The sequence below is a fragment of the Bombus pyrosoma genome, linkage group LG11 (assembly GCF_014825855.1).
Source record: "Bombus pyrosoma isolate SC7728 linkage group LG11, ASM1482585v1, whole genome shotgun sequence".
In the NCBI taxonomy this organism is placed as follows: domain Eukaryota; kingdom Metazoa; phylum Arthropoda; class Insecta; order Hymenoptera; family Apidae; genus Bombus; species Bombus pyrosoma.
In genome coordinates this window covers 11,369,749-11,383,125 of record NC_057780.1, presented here as the reverse complement: position 1 = coordinate 11,383,125, position 13,377 = coordinate 11,369,749, and the positions used below count along the sequence as shown (strand labels likewise).

General features: G+C 42.2%; 1 protein-coding gene across 2 annotated transcripts in view; it reads right to left on the bottom strand.

Annotated features, from left to right (window-relative positions):
* LOC122572965 (zinc finger protein ush) overlaps positions 1–13,377 on the bottom strand; it is a 201,600-nt gene that overhangs the window by 136,967 nt on the left and 51,256 nt on the right. The window lies entirely within an intron of this gene.

The window sequence follows — 13,377 nt, the reverse complement described above, 5'->3', positions numbered from 1 at the left end:
AGAAATCGTCGATCGATCGCCGGTTATCCGATAAAACGAAAGAAACGATATTCAATGCCCATTACGACATAAACTTTCTTCTCCTCCGATGATCATCCATAGAAATCGACGTTCAGCGTAGCGTAGATCGGCATCCAGGGCCATTCCAATCCATCGGACGTCGGAGAAAGCAGCCATCCTCGACGCCGTTCCACCGGCGTCGTGGCAATCTCCGTGTTGTACCTATTGAAATTTCCAGCGGATTCTGGAAGAGGGCGAGGAGAGCGTGTAGTCTCCGGAGACCGGTCGCACCATCGCAACCCCGACCTATATGCGTTTCTGTGATACAGGCACATACTCTTGTACATACCAAGCACCAACACCTGTTCTGTTGGTACATAGGTGGCTGTGCAAGGGTCCAACGAGGGGTGGAAAGAGGAGGGCGGTCGGTTGGTCCGTGGTCGGCGGCGGTGTTATCGCGTCGGCCCAGATTGAATATATTTCATATGTTTTCATAACTACCGCAGCCGGGCCGCTACGTCCCGCTATCAGCTCCACCTCCAGCTACACCTCTTGCCTGGAGTCGCCTCTACGACGCCTGGCTACAGAGGGGTGGCGCCAGGAGGGGGTGAAAGCGGAAGAACGGCAGAGAGAGAGAGAGAGAGAGAGAGAGAAAGAGAGAACGCGAAAGAGTAACGCCGTGAAGCGAAAGAAGAGAGGACGAAGGGTGAAAAAGGAGAAAGGGTGCTGTAGAGGAAAAGGGACAGAGACCTAGACATAGTAGGATACCAAAGGATGAAGAAGAAGAGAGTAACCGAAGAGTAAATGAGAGAGAAAGAGGGGATGAGAGACGAAGAGAGGTAGGTTGGTTCCGCCGCGGCCACGGGAAATCAACCGTGAGGAGATACCGGTTGACTGATGTGCGCCTTTCTGTTGTAAAACGATAAAGGCGGCGTGGCATTGGTCGGGCCGAGGGTTTCCGATAGCCAGCCACCCCATCTCTTTCTCTCTCCTTCGCTCTATCCTCCTATACCACCCTCTCCGACAGACCTTCGCCAAGGGGAAAGAACGCCACCGCCACCGTCCACTAGGTGTATTTTACATTGTACACCGTGGAAATAGAGGCGAGAGACCGAAGACGAAGAGGAGAGGGACAGCTTCTCTGAAACGAAGGATGCTGATCTAACGCCACCGGCTGAATATTCATCTCGCGTCGCTCGACCGCTGCATACGCCGCGATAACGGCCTCGCGTCTCCTATCTACGGCTTTTTCTCCGCGACTGGGGATTGTCATCGAATCCGGTTGCACCCTATTGTTCTCTGTATTCGTTCTTCCCAGTGTGAACTATTCTGGGTTTATTTAAGATAGGTGGGTTTAGATTTGGAGGAGCTTCGATCTCATCGATCATGGTAATCCGTCGTTCAAAGGGGATGGATCTGTTTCCATCTTAAGGAAGAATGCGCCAAACGGTAGATATTAAACGCAAGAGATCGAAGGAACTCGCGAAGTTCCATCGTTCTGGAGTAAATTAGCGCGAAGCTTTGAAAAAGTTCTTAATTTACGAGCGAATAATGGCACGAAGATCTTTCAGTGAGAGAAATGGCAGGTAGTTCTACGATAAACTTCAGCTTTACGCGACAATCTTGTTTCACTTGGTGGCCATGGTAGAAGAGATTACGGTAGAAGTGGGGACGTTGAAAGGAAGTCGACCTCAAGCATCGAATACACCATATCGACGAAGATATTCAGGGACACGCCAGGCGAATTTTAATGGGGCAACTTACTTCGCTTCGATTTTTCACACCCTTGATACACCGCAGCAAAAGTGTACCACAACCGGAACGTTAATAATACGAGTTGATTGCAAGTTACGAGTCTACGTTTCTCCTCGTTCCACCCTCGCGCGTTTCCCTCTTATCGAAACATCTCGCATCCAGAGCACCGTTGTATCGAGAGGAACGTTCCATCTGGTAAATAAATGCAAATATCAGAAAGAAACGGAGGAAAGCGTTATCTCCGCTTTGGTATTTTTTCTTTTTTTTTTTTTTTTTTTTTTTTTTTTTTTTTTTTTTGTCTTTTATCGTACACATCGAACGATACTACGATACTCGCGGGCGAGAAAACGTATCGTATCAATTCTATTTTACCCAGCGTGATAGACAAATTTTTACCGAGGACGAAATTAAATTTTCTCCGTCTCGGGATATCTATGGTCTTATCGAATTTATAAACGTTGGAAGGCGTGAAAGGATTGAATGTACATAGAAAATGGCGTAGTAAGGTAGCACCGGGACATCAACGTCTTAAAATTCAGTCTTGGATTTTGCACAGAATAATCAAGCCTGCTGTATATTATCAGATAGTATTAGCTTCTAGTATACCTAGTAACGAAAGAACGAGAAAATACGGTGTGCTTTAAATGTGCTAAAAGCGAGAGAAAATATCAGAAGCGAAAAAATTATTCGGATAACCCTATAGTGGAATTATTTAAAATTTAATACAGCGGCTATTATACGAAAGCAAACAAAATAAACGACAAGATAATAAATAAAACAATATACACACGCCATCGAACTGTGATAATTGCAACAAAGAATATTAACACCGAACAAACTTTTTCCCTTTTGATGAATGAAATTTATATTCTCGTAAAAAACAATGGCTGTTGAATTGTCAATAGGCGATATATATATATATATTTCATTATTTACTATGCCACTCGTAACGAGTCAGTCTATTTTCGAATATACATCGTTTAAAGATTGTTTTATAATAAATAGCAAGTAATAAGTAATAAAAGGTAAATTACTTGGCTTGACTCAAATATTCCTAACTTTCCTTATTTAGAAGGAAAAAAAAGGAAATGTTGGCAATCTGGTCGCATAATCAGTATACCTATGTGCGAGACACGTTATACGTGGTCGATGTATCGGATGCGAGATCGAGCCATAAAGCTGGCCATTCATTCGATATCAGAGCAATACCTCCGTGAGATGATAACAAGAATGGGCGAGCATAGGTGGCCCATTCTTGCCACGGCTTTTGTCCAGCGACAAACCCGGTTACGAGAGATGGACCGGTGATTTTCTATAAGGGAGCCAGGATGGCCAGCGTACATATTCACCAGCCAGATAACATCGAGCGAAAAAAAAAAAAGGGCGAGAGAGAAATTTACGCGAGAACAGAACTGCCACGCTTTTATATCCTGCGCGCGTACACGTGGAGAAGTAATGTTCCGAGTGCTATCGAAAAGATATCGTTGATTCTTTCGTTTTATCGTTGAAAGCAAAGAGATAGAACGTCCTTCGTTGTTTAACCATTAAGATTATCGTACAATTTTTAACGAACGATTTGTTTCATCGCGTTATATATAAATGCATACATATAAAAATACACTCAAGTTTTAAACAACTTTTGAAAATGGTTTATTAATTGTGAGCCATTGTGATTAAACATGAAATGACTAAACATTACAACTGCGTTATAGCGTTACAAGTAATATGAAAACAAGTTCGTTTTAATATCAGATCTTTGAAGCATAAAGTATACTGCATATGTGATCTAAAGTAATAAATTTAGCAAGAAAGAAACTCGAGAGGCTGAACTTTGTAATATTATTTCGAAGATTTTATCGTATTCCAGAATTCTCTGATTCAGTCTAGAACGATTGTACTCGTAACGGAGCACACGATTAATTCTAACACGCGAGATATCCAGGTCCGGATAATAAAATCAACCGGAGACATGTTCTCCGATCATCTGCGTTATTTTTACTCCGGTCAGCGATAAATGAGAGTTAAGTCATCAGATTGATTGCTCTTTATGGAAGACAGGAGGAACGAGGGGAGGGCAGGGAACAATGCGGGCAACCTTATCGAATCTCGACCTCCGACCTCTTATCGCCTGTTTTTCGATAGTCATTTCTATCGCGATTCGAACTGGTGCCTTTTAAAGATTCTTCGGACTTCGTTTCTGTGGCTGATAGAGCAGATTAAAAATATATTCGTTTCACGTGAAAATGGATCTCTTCCATCTGCTCGGTACGAACGTCGTCTCTATTAGTCAACAGGCATCAAACGCGTGTTTACATCCATCTTCTTCGATATCGTCATTGATTCGTAATGCTTGAACATCGAATTAATAACGCTTTAAAGTATTATACACAGTAATAAATTTTCATCGCAATTAAACTCTCAGACGTCGAGTAAAATTACCAGGAACTCACCTTTAATGGGCTACCTTTATGTTAGGTACTTTCACGGCGAATAAAGTAGACACAGTGACAGCTGACGATACAAGACGAATAAATGCAACGACACTAATAACCGCATTCGAGACGGACGATCTTTGTGAGTTAGCGTAACGACTATACGAAGCGAAAGAGAGAGAGAGAGAGAGAGCAACTTAACAAAACTTCCTCGAAGTTTCGCGTGTTTCCGTGAGAAGTACATAATGGTTGGTCGCCGTCTTTGGTGCAATTAATTAGCGTCATTAGTGCCATTGGCTGAGCGCCTGCCTCGTTAAACCCTCTCTCGCCTCTTCACCTGCTTCCCTCTTTTCTCCTTTTTTTCTTCCCCGTTCCCCCGGGTGAACGACCGTTTTTGCACACCGGTTTTGCAATACGTTCCACAAACCCCCTTTACTGCGCCTCCTCCTCCAGTTAAAAGTGAAAATGACAATGCAACCAAGTGTCGAACGTATTCGTCATTTCGAACAGATGTCATTCGAAGAATCTTCGATTCGATCGTTCTTACTTTCTCCGTTCCTCGTGCCTGCACGACATGCTGATCGACTGTGATTTAGAAAGGATAAATAATATTTTACTGTGCCAGAGCGATAACATGTTTTGCGATTCCAGCCACGTGCTGCGCTTTTAAAAATTCCAAAGAGTCGCGTGTTTCGGGAAAATAGACGAATCGAACTAATATATGCGATAGATAAGAAGGTATTTAAAAAAAAGGGCAATTTCAAGAATTCTAGAAACTAGATGATCGAGGATTATACCGCAGAACAATGCGCCTCGGTTTCAAGATTTCTCAGAGTCAGTCGACCAAAGAGGTACCTGCAGCGCGTTATTTTCAACACGCGAAATATTTCCAACTTATTCGAAAGATCCACCTTCCAGATCCCTTTTCGACGAATCTCGGGGACGACGCGAGATTAAGAAATCTAAGATTTACAGGGCAGATAATTGTTTTAAGCGCGGAGTGGCCCGTGAAATATAAAATCCGTCCGGTTTAGGCTCGGTATCACCGTTAAATACGGTTGAAACGCATCTCGACAGAAGTTTATTTGGAGTAATCCTTTCGGATCGTCCTTTTTGCCCTACGTGGCCGCGGAGATAAAGCACCTGCATTCTCGGCCAAGAAGACGGCACTCCGAAACCCACGCTTCGTCGATAAACCAACGGTTGCATTCCTCCCCTATCGTCCTCGAACCACCTCCACCAGAACCGAGATAACTAATGCAACTCTTACACGACGGACACGCGGATGCCTCGATGGTGTGCACGCATTCTCACGCGAACGGTGTGTATCGACGTTTTCACGAGCCCGCATTTCACATGGAAAAGAAACGCTATAAAATGCGACGTACATTGGTGCGTACTCGATGTTTTTCCAGTGCCGGCCGGTACGCGAGGTGGAATTAATTATCCAACATTTCCGCGATAGATAACCGGACGATAATTTTGTTGGAGTCTGCAAGACAGACTATTCTCAACGTTTAGATTCCTGTCTCGTGATTTTTCTAGCAGATACCCAGCTGATCGTTAACGCGGTTTCTGATGTAAGATGCTAAAACACAGTGTATAATCTGTAATTGGAGACGGTTAGTTTGAAGAGCTGAAAACAAAGTTGGAATTCGTAAAACGCAGCAGACTTCGGTTAATCTTCTATCTCATTTTTCTGACGATTAATCGATGACTAACAACTATTCGCAAACTACATCCAACATGTTTCTAACATCGTCGTTGTCTATCTTTCAATTCATTTTCAAGTTCACCGATGATCATTTCCTATGGCATTGCATAAATCGATAAAATCGCATAAAAATCAGATTACTCAGAAACCTTCGACCTACGACATCCGATAGATCAAAATGCAACCAACACAACAGAAGCGACAAACGAACGATGACGCTACGTGTTTCCCTCGAATCTCTAACTGGGCTCGATAAAAAATGACCCGCCGTCGACGTTAATTTCGAAAAAAAGAGCACCCTTTTCATATTTCACCGACCCGGCCGGAAATAATCGGGGAAAAATTTACAGACGAGCCCGGCGAATGCACTATTAAATTTATAATCACGCTCGTTCTATCTGTTGGTTTGCAAAGGGTGGGTGGAAGGGAGGAAGGGAACGGTCAACGTTATCAGATGGACGTAAAATTTATTCACTAACGGCCGATAAACCGTCGCGCCGCATCAAGGAATTAACAAATTCCAAACGACTGGCTACCTAACTTTTTTTCGCGGGTGGAATTCTGCCCAGGGTTTCGATCGATACCCGTGGCACCGTCAATTAACGACAGCCAGTCGATTTACATAATCGTACACATAAAAAATCCCTAATTAAAATCGCGTCTGTTAATTACACACGTGGCCACAGATAGAGGCAGTGGCACCTAATAGTTGGTCACGAGAGATCGTGAACGAGAGCGTTACAGATTCGTCAGATCGGTCAGCGATAGATACGTTGGGGGATCGAGAGACAAAGAGAAAGAGTGGAAGGGTCAGGGTTCGATCAAACTTTCTCGAAGGTCACCACGGAGGGGGCAGGTCGATTCCAAGCTGACCGAGGTAAGGCCAGCTACCTAACAGGTAGATATATATATATATACACACATACCGTAGAATCACGAGGAACACTCGTTAATTCCGAGCAACCGTGAGGGATCCAGGGTGGAAGAGAAATAAAGAGAAAGAGGAAAGAGTGGACAGAATTCGAGACGAGATGATCACCGATGTAATCTAACTTGTGGTACACGCGAGTACTTCACTGGTATCACGGCAATGGTATGATAACGACGAGGGAGGCAATTCTGGCCGCGTTTGGTACGCGATTTGTTGGACTTTATGGTAAGTGGTTAAATAATCTTTAGGTCAACCGTTTCTATCTATCGTTAAGGTAAAATCCATATTTTATCAGGTTGAAAGTTTCGTAGTTTTAAGGTTTTGGGAGGGAAGTCTATTATCGTAAACGAAGTTTCTGTCGATCAGTTGTTTGTATAATATTTGTCGTTACTTACTTTTTGTTATTAAAAGTATGCTTTCGATGTTTCCACAGAATGATTCCCGATATCGAATATTCGTCTCATCAATGGTAAAACAGAAATGATAAAAATATCGAGAAGAGTTGCAGAACTCTAATGCTATCTCATGCGTGCCTTCGATTCGTTTTCTACGAGAGAACTCGCATTTTCATAATGTTTCTTGCGTTTTAAAAAGTCCTACGTTATCGAAAAATCAGACAGTCATTGCTGTTAATCAAGACGTACATAGGAATACGACTGGCTGCATTTAACGTTAATAAATACGAGGCTCAAAACGCGGACGCGCCTCAACACAGTCAAGTGTAACCGGCCTCGACGATCCAACTTGCAAGTTGGAATTCTGTGTGCGATGTAATATCGCGATAGCGATTCAGTTAGAGGGGATACTAACCCAAAAGGGTAGCAAAAGAGATTCAATAATGAGAAGCGATATCTTTTAGGTGCCCATCCCTCTCCTTAAAGTTTTATCTTACCGAGCAACATTGTGGTTTACGCGGTAATTTTATCTTCTCGTTTCGTTACATTGACCTCGGTGAAACAGAAAAATAAACGATAAAAGAAAGATTCTACTTCGTCATTTTAATTTATCGTGGTATAGATCTCGATCGGGATTATTTTATTCGGTGCAAATGATAAATCAAGTCGATCAGAGGCGGTTAGATGGGCAAAGACTCGTTCAGCCCCGTCATCCAGGTGGAAATTAATCATTTTATAGAGAAGGGTATCTCGATGTCTCGTAACACACGTACTATTGGTTATTAATCGTTTAATATTCTTTTCTTTTCTTAAGTTAGAAGCCCGAGCCATGTTAAACAAATTTAAGCTAATCTTTAAACGTATAAATTCATGACATGTCGACAAAATGACAAACATGAGATGCGCAAAAACTACACAAAGTCATTCGCTGCTCTTTTTACGATAACCATTGACATTTAAGCATCTCGGAAATCAAATTAACTCCCTTTTTTTATAAGTTTCTTAGTCTCAATGTTCGAACGCACGATCGGCATCCAATTTCTCAAAAAGACAAATGATACAATTTTACAAATATACTTGACAAAAGAATTCTTTGAAAAGAAATAGCAAACTCTAAAGAGAAATCAAGAAAAGAAAGAAGAAAAAGCTAAGATATATTACAAAATATTAATATTACGAACAACGATCGTATACAATTTTCCTCATCACCAAAGAGAACTCAGTCATCGTCTCGAAACACTCAGAATACGTCACAAAATTTTCCCAGATCTAATCCTCCCGCGAACTCGTCACAGACAGAATCACGAGACGAAGAGTCCACGCCCGAGCATCAAGTTTATTTGCGCAGCACTCCGATCATCATTCCGTGTCGCATACATAGCTGAACGCGTGTTTGCGGTCGCGCGAGTTGAAGAACACACAGGAGGATCTCTGTGCGAAACGCACACAAGCACGATCGAAGCCCATGCACGAGGAGTGGGACGCTGCAATCGGTGGGAGCGCCGTGGTCGAATCTAATTAAATATAATTAGCTGCGATTTGCATAGATAGCCGATAGAGACCGGACGCGGTGATAACCGCGATAACGGGCGTGCACGGCCGATACGAGGGACGATTATTGTTGCCGGCCCGGAGTCTCGCTGCCGGAGCAGACATCGCCACGATCATCGCCAATTCTCTCTCTCTCCCTATCTCTCTCTCTCTCTCTCTCTCTCTCTCTCTCTCTCTCTCTCTGCCTTTTTTCTCCGATCTGCCCCCTCATCCTTGCGAAATATCGAGATATTTCTACCTAGAATCGCCCACGAGTGTCATCCTGATGTTACGTTAAGTAAATTCCAGGTATGTTACGTTAGATAAATAAGATAAAGCAGATTGTCTTTTGGGAAGTGTACTTACGGAGGCTGCGGCTGTGTTCGAGAACAAAACTATTTTAAATCGAAGGAAGAAAGATAAAGATACCGTAAGAAAATGATAAAATTCCAGTGTTATTCAGTTTCAGGTTGTGCAACAAAATGCCATCTATATAATTCAATAAATGTGTATCGAATCGAAACGTAAATCGGAACGAACTTTCAAAACGACCTTTTGAATCTTCTCAATCGCTCCAAAAATACGCAAGAATTGGGGCTACATGCATGTCAGATCATACGGGCCTGAAAGTGATAAGTAGTGGAAGCTATAACTATAACGGTATGAATAAGTTACTTTAATAACCGCGACTGCTTAACGATATGCATCATGCGAGTGATAAAGCTTTGAATTCGAATGAATCGGTACCACAAAACTATCATTCTTTCTCTATCTATTACTGACTCACGGTTTATCTATCCATAACAAAGAATAATGCTTCCACATTCGATGATTCGATTTATACAGATTTTAATTGCTTTTACCAAAACTTGTAATATCTGTGTTTACGTTCTTAGATACCTGACTTCAAATAACAAGATTACGATCTCTTTATCTACCAGCAAATCACAGCGTATCAGTTTTAATAACCAAATAAAAACCAATTCCCTTGTATTCGATGTTCCAATTTAGGCAAATTTTCCGCTTCTTTCGCTAAAAATTCACAAATTTGAATTTATTTGAATTTTCTATATTCTTGTAATAATTCGAAGAGACAGTATAAAAATTCGCTACTGCCAAAATGAAATGTATAGAATGTGACAAAAAAAAACGCACTTCATTGGAAAATAAGGGTATCTGCACATAGTTTTCGCAACCATCGTACGTACTCATTTCACTTTCTTCGTCGTCCACGAATACGCTTCGTATATGGTTCGACTCGTTCCGTTTTCCTCGTGGAGGAACGCGCCATAGGTTATTATTAACATCGTCACTATCCAGTGAACGCGTGACAGCTAGGCATCCCCGGGTTTTTGCAGCGTGTGTCGACCGCGTGGATCGCTGGCGTGTGCGTGCGTGCGCGTGAAATCATGCGTGCAAAGCCTGTTAAAGCAGGAATCGGAAGGAGGCGGAGGCGGAGGCGGAGGTGTAGACGGAGGTTGGTGGAGGGCCGAGGACACGATAGCGAGAGCAAGGGATCGGATATCTGTTCGCACGTCATTACCCCAGACTGCAGCAGCAGCAGGATCCAACGTAGGATCGTTCACGAAGAGAGAGAGAGAGAGAGAGAGGCACCTTCGTAGCCGCTCGATCTCCCGTGATCTATGGATCATAGCCCGTTTAATTCCGGCTCGTCGCGAAAATCTATCGCCTAACCGATGGAGGGAAGACGCGACGCGTATTAGATCAATGACGTGGCGTATCTCTACCGATCTCGGGTTATTGAAAATCGGGAATCACAGAATATGGAGAAAAATGATACATAGACCGACTGATGGAACTGAGATTTGAAAATTTTTACTGAAAGAACCTGGAATTTAGTTGGATCGATCAAATGTAGAGGAATCACGGTACGCCATATAAATAACAGAACGAGTATTCAAGGGAGAAATAGTAGCGAATGGAGCAACGCTGTAAAGAAATTTCAAGTGGCAAGTTGGAGTTTGAAGTATATGAAAGTTTCTTACTAGATTGATCGAATTATCTGCACTCAAACGATTTAACAGTGGCAATGTCGTTATCGTAATCTCGTTACTTATGATTTAAAATATCCTTCTCTATTTCCACAGTCATCCTACTTAGTCAAACTGCTAAAACTTCTTTTTAAAATTCCAAACGAGTTTGAGATTCTTCCAACTAGCGTTATACAACACTCGTCCCATTCGCAAATAACAGCGACCAAAACCAGGAAACCTTCCTCCGTGCTGTCAGGTCGGAACGACACCGTGTTCACCAGGCATAGCTAGGTTTCCTGTAACGCAACGAGAACCGGCAGGACGGTAGCGGTTGATTCTCTGTCGCGCGGGACGATTATACCTCTACCGGCTGCTCCCATGGATGTCTCGATCGCGTCTGGTACTTGTACCACTCCCTGTAGGTACGTTGTAGTAGGCCTAGTAGGTAGTACCTACTTTAGTTGTAGGTCGTACAGTCGGTATACCCGTAGCCCGGCAAACGCCGTCGCTTCGTATCTGTTACATATCTAGCAACGTGTGCCATGCCTTATCTCCGCTGCCGTTCGTGGCCGTATTCGCGCACGTGCGTGTGTCCATGTATGCACGCCGCCGTGTATTTACGATACGAATCGTACGTGTGTGTACACGCGACGAGGAACGAAGTTCTGGTTAGTCGTAGAAGCGAGGATCGACGACGAGGCCGGCTGACTTCGCCATTCGAGTTTGTATTTGGCGGGCTTCGCATTGTATGGATATCAAACGATTGTGCATAGCCCGTGCGAGCGTACGACGTTTGCCGGCGTATACAAGAGATTTGCCTGGCTAAGTGACTTACCGTCGTTTCACAATTCGTTGCCTCGCGCCCTTTTTCCTTCAAACGGCTACCGCTCAGGCTATCGTTTTGAGAATCGTGGCTTTATCGCGCGACATGTGTATCCTTGCCTACGTGTAATCGTATTGTAAATTGTGCTAAATGTAAGTTAGGGATAATTATTGCTTTCATGTTTTTGCTTTTCTCGTTTTTTACAAAGAGAAAAAGAGAGAGAGAGAGACAGAGGACGAATGCCTTTGACATTACAAGTCAGAGTTATCGCGAATACTAACTAGAAAGTTATTGAGAAATATACAGTTGTATCGACGAAATGTACAATTATCTTTGTTAGATATGCTGAATGTTTATTACAATGAAGTACATACGTACGTAGAAAATTTATGCAGAAATATTGCTGATGTACTGTATATTCATAACGTTGAAATATATGCGTAGAAAATTTAAGTAAGCAGATAGATTAAGAGAAATGTATTTTTTATTTCCAATGGACGTTCTCCCTTCTGGCATTTATATTTATTCAACTTCTCTGCTACCGTGGGTATTACATTTTTTGATTGTTTAATGCGTGTTTTATGTGAATAGGAAGTACATATTATGGGGGTACCAAGTATGGGAAGAATCAAATAGAAGGTTTCCTTCATCGGTTTCTCCGTCAGATATTCCCATCGTAGCTGTGTTTACAGGTACATTGGAATGCGTTTAATTAGTAGGCGGCGACTACGTATACTCATTATCAAAAAACGATTATTTTCGAATATTTTGAATTCATATCGCCATGGGAAATATATCGTGAAAGCAAATAAGTTTTCTCGTTACAAATTTTCTCGTTGTACTTCTTTACTTTACTCAAACTCCATTAAAGTAAAAAGCGAGGAAGCCGTTTTAAGGAGACGGTTAGGTGTAAGAATATTAATTAGGGCTCTAACGTAGGTCATAATTGCTTAGGACCGACACGACGAATTAAGATTTTTGCGTAAAAAGCCCGCATTGTTATGGCCGGCGTACAGCCACCGTTAGATTATCGTCGACAAAATCGGCTTAATATCCATACAGTGTCACGCACTTCCATACACGGCTTGGTATTAACATCGTTTCACTCCGAAATATATCGTCGATACGATAAAAAGCTACAATTCTAATCCGTAGAATTGTCACCTTCACCTACTTTTATTCTTTCTTTTCCTTTTACATACCTTTTTATTTTTTTAATTTCAAAATCGACCAACAGCAACACACGTCGTATTTAATACTTGTAAAATATCGGGACTATCTGCGTTTCAAAGGGCTAAAAAAGCATATTAGGCTGATTACGGAAACAATTTTTAATGCCAACACATATTGCGTTATCACGGAAACCGAATAAAGTACGATACATACGTTAATTCTGTTACTGTGTTTATTTGCGTTTGATCATTTACATTTAATAATCGTTTACCAGCTCCAGCACGGTGGAACTAAGCAACTAATTGCTTGCTTTAAACTCCTGTAACGCTCATGTTAACAACACAAACTCACGTTTAATTTCAAAGGCAATTATCTCCGCTTTTCACTGTACAAACGCAGCACGGGCGTACCCTAGACGCTGTCAAGTTTATTAAGCTTCATTTTGACAAACGTATTAATCGTTGCGGCATGAAATGCCACCCAAGAGAATTGTATCTACAAGATACAGATCTGAGAACTCCGATTAAGTGCAAAGCGCGTAACGACAATGGTATTTTTTAAATCCCTACGCTCCGGTATACGCTCGAGTATTTCTCATTTACTCAACTTGTCAGTTTATTACCGAAGAGT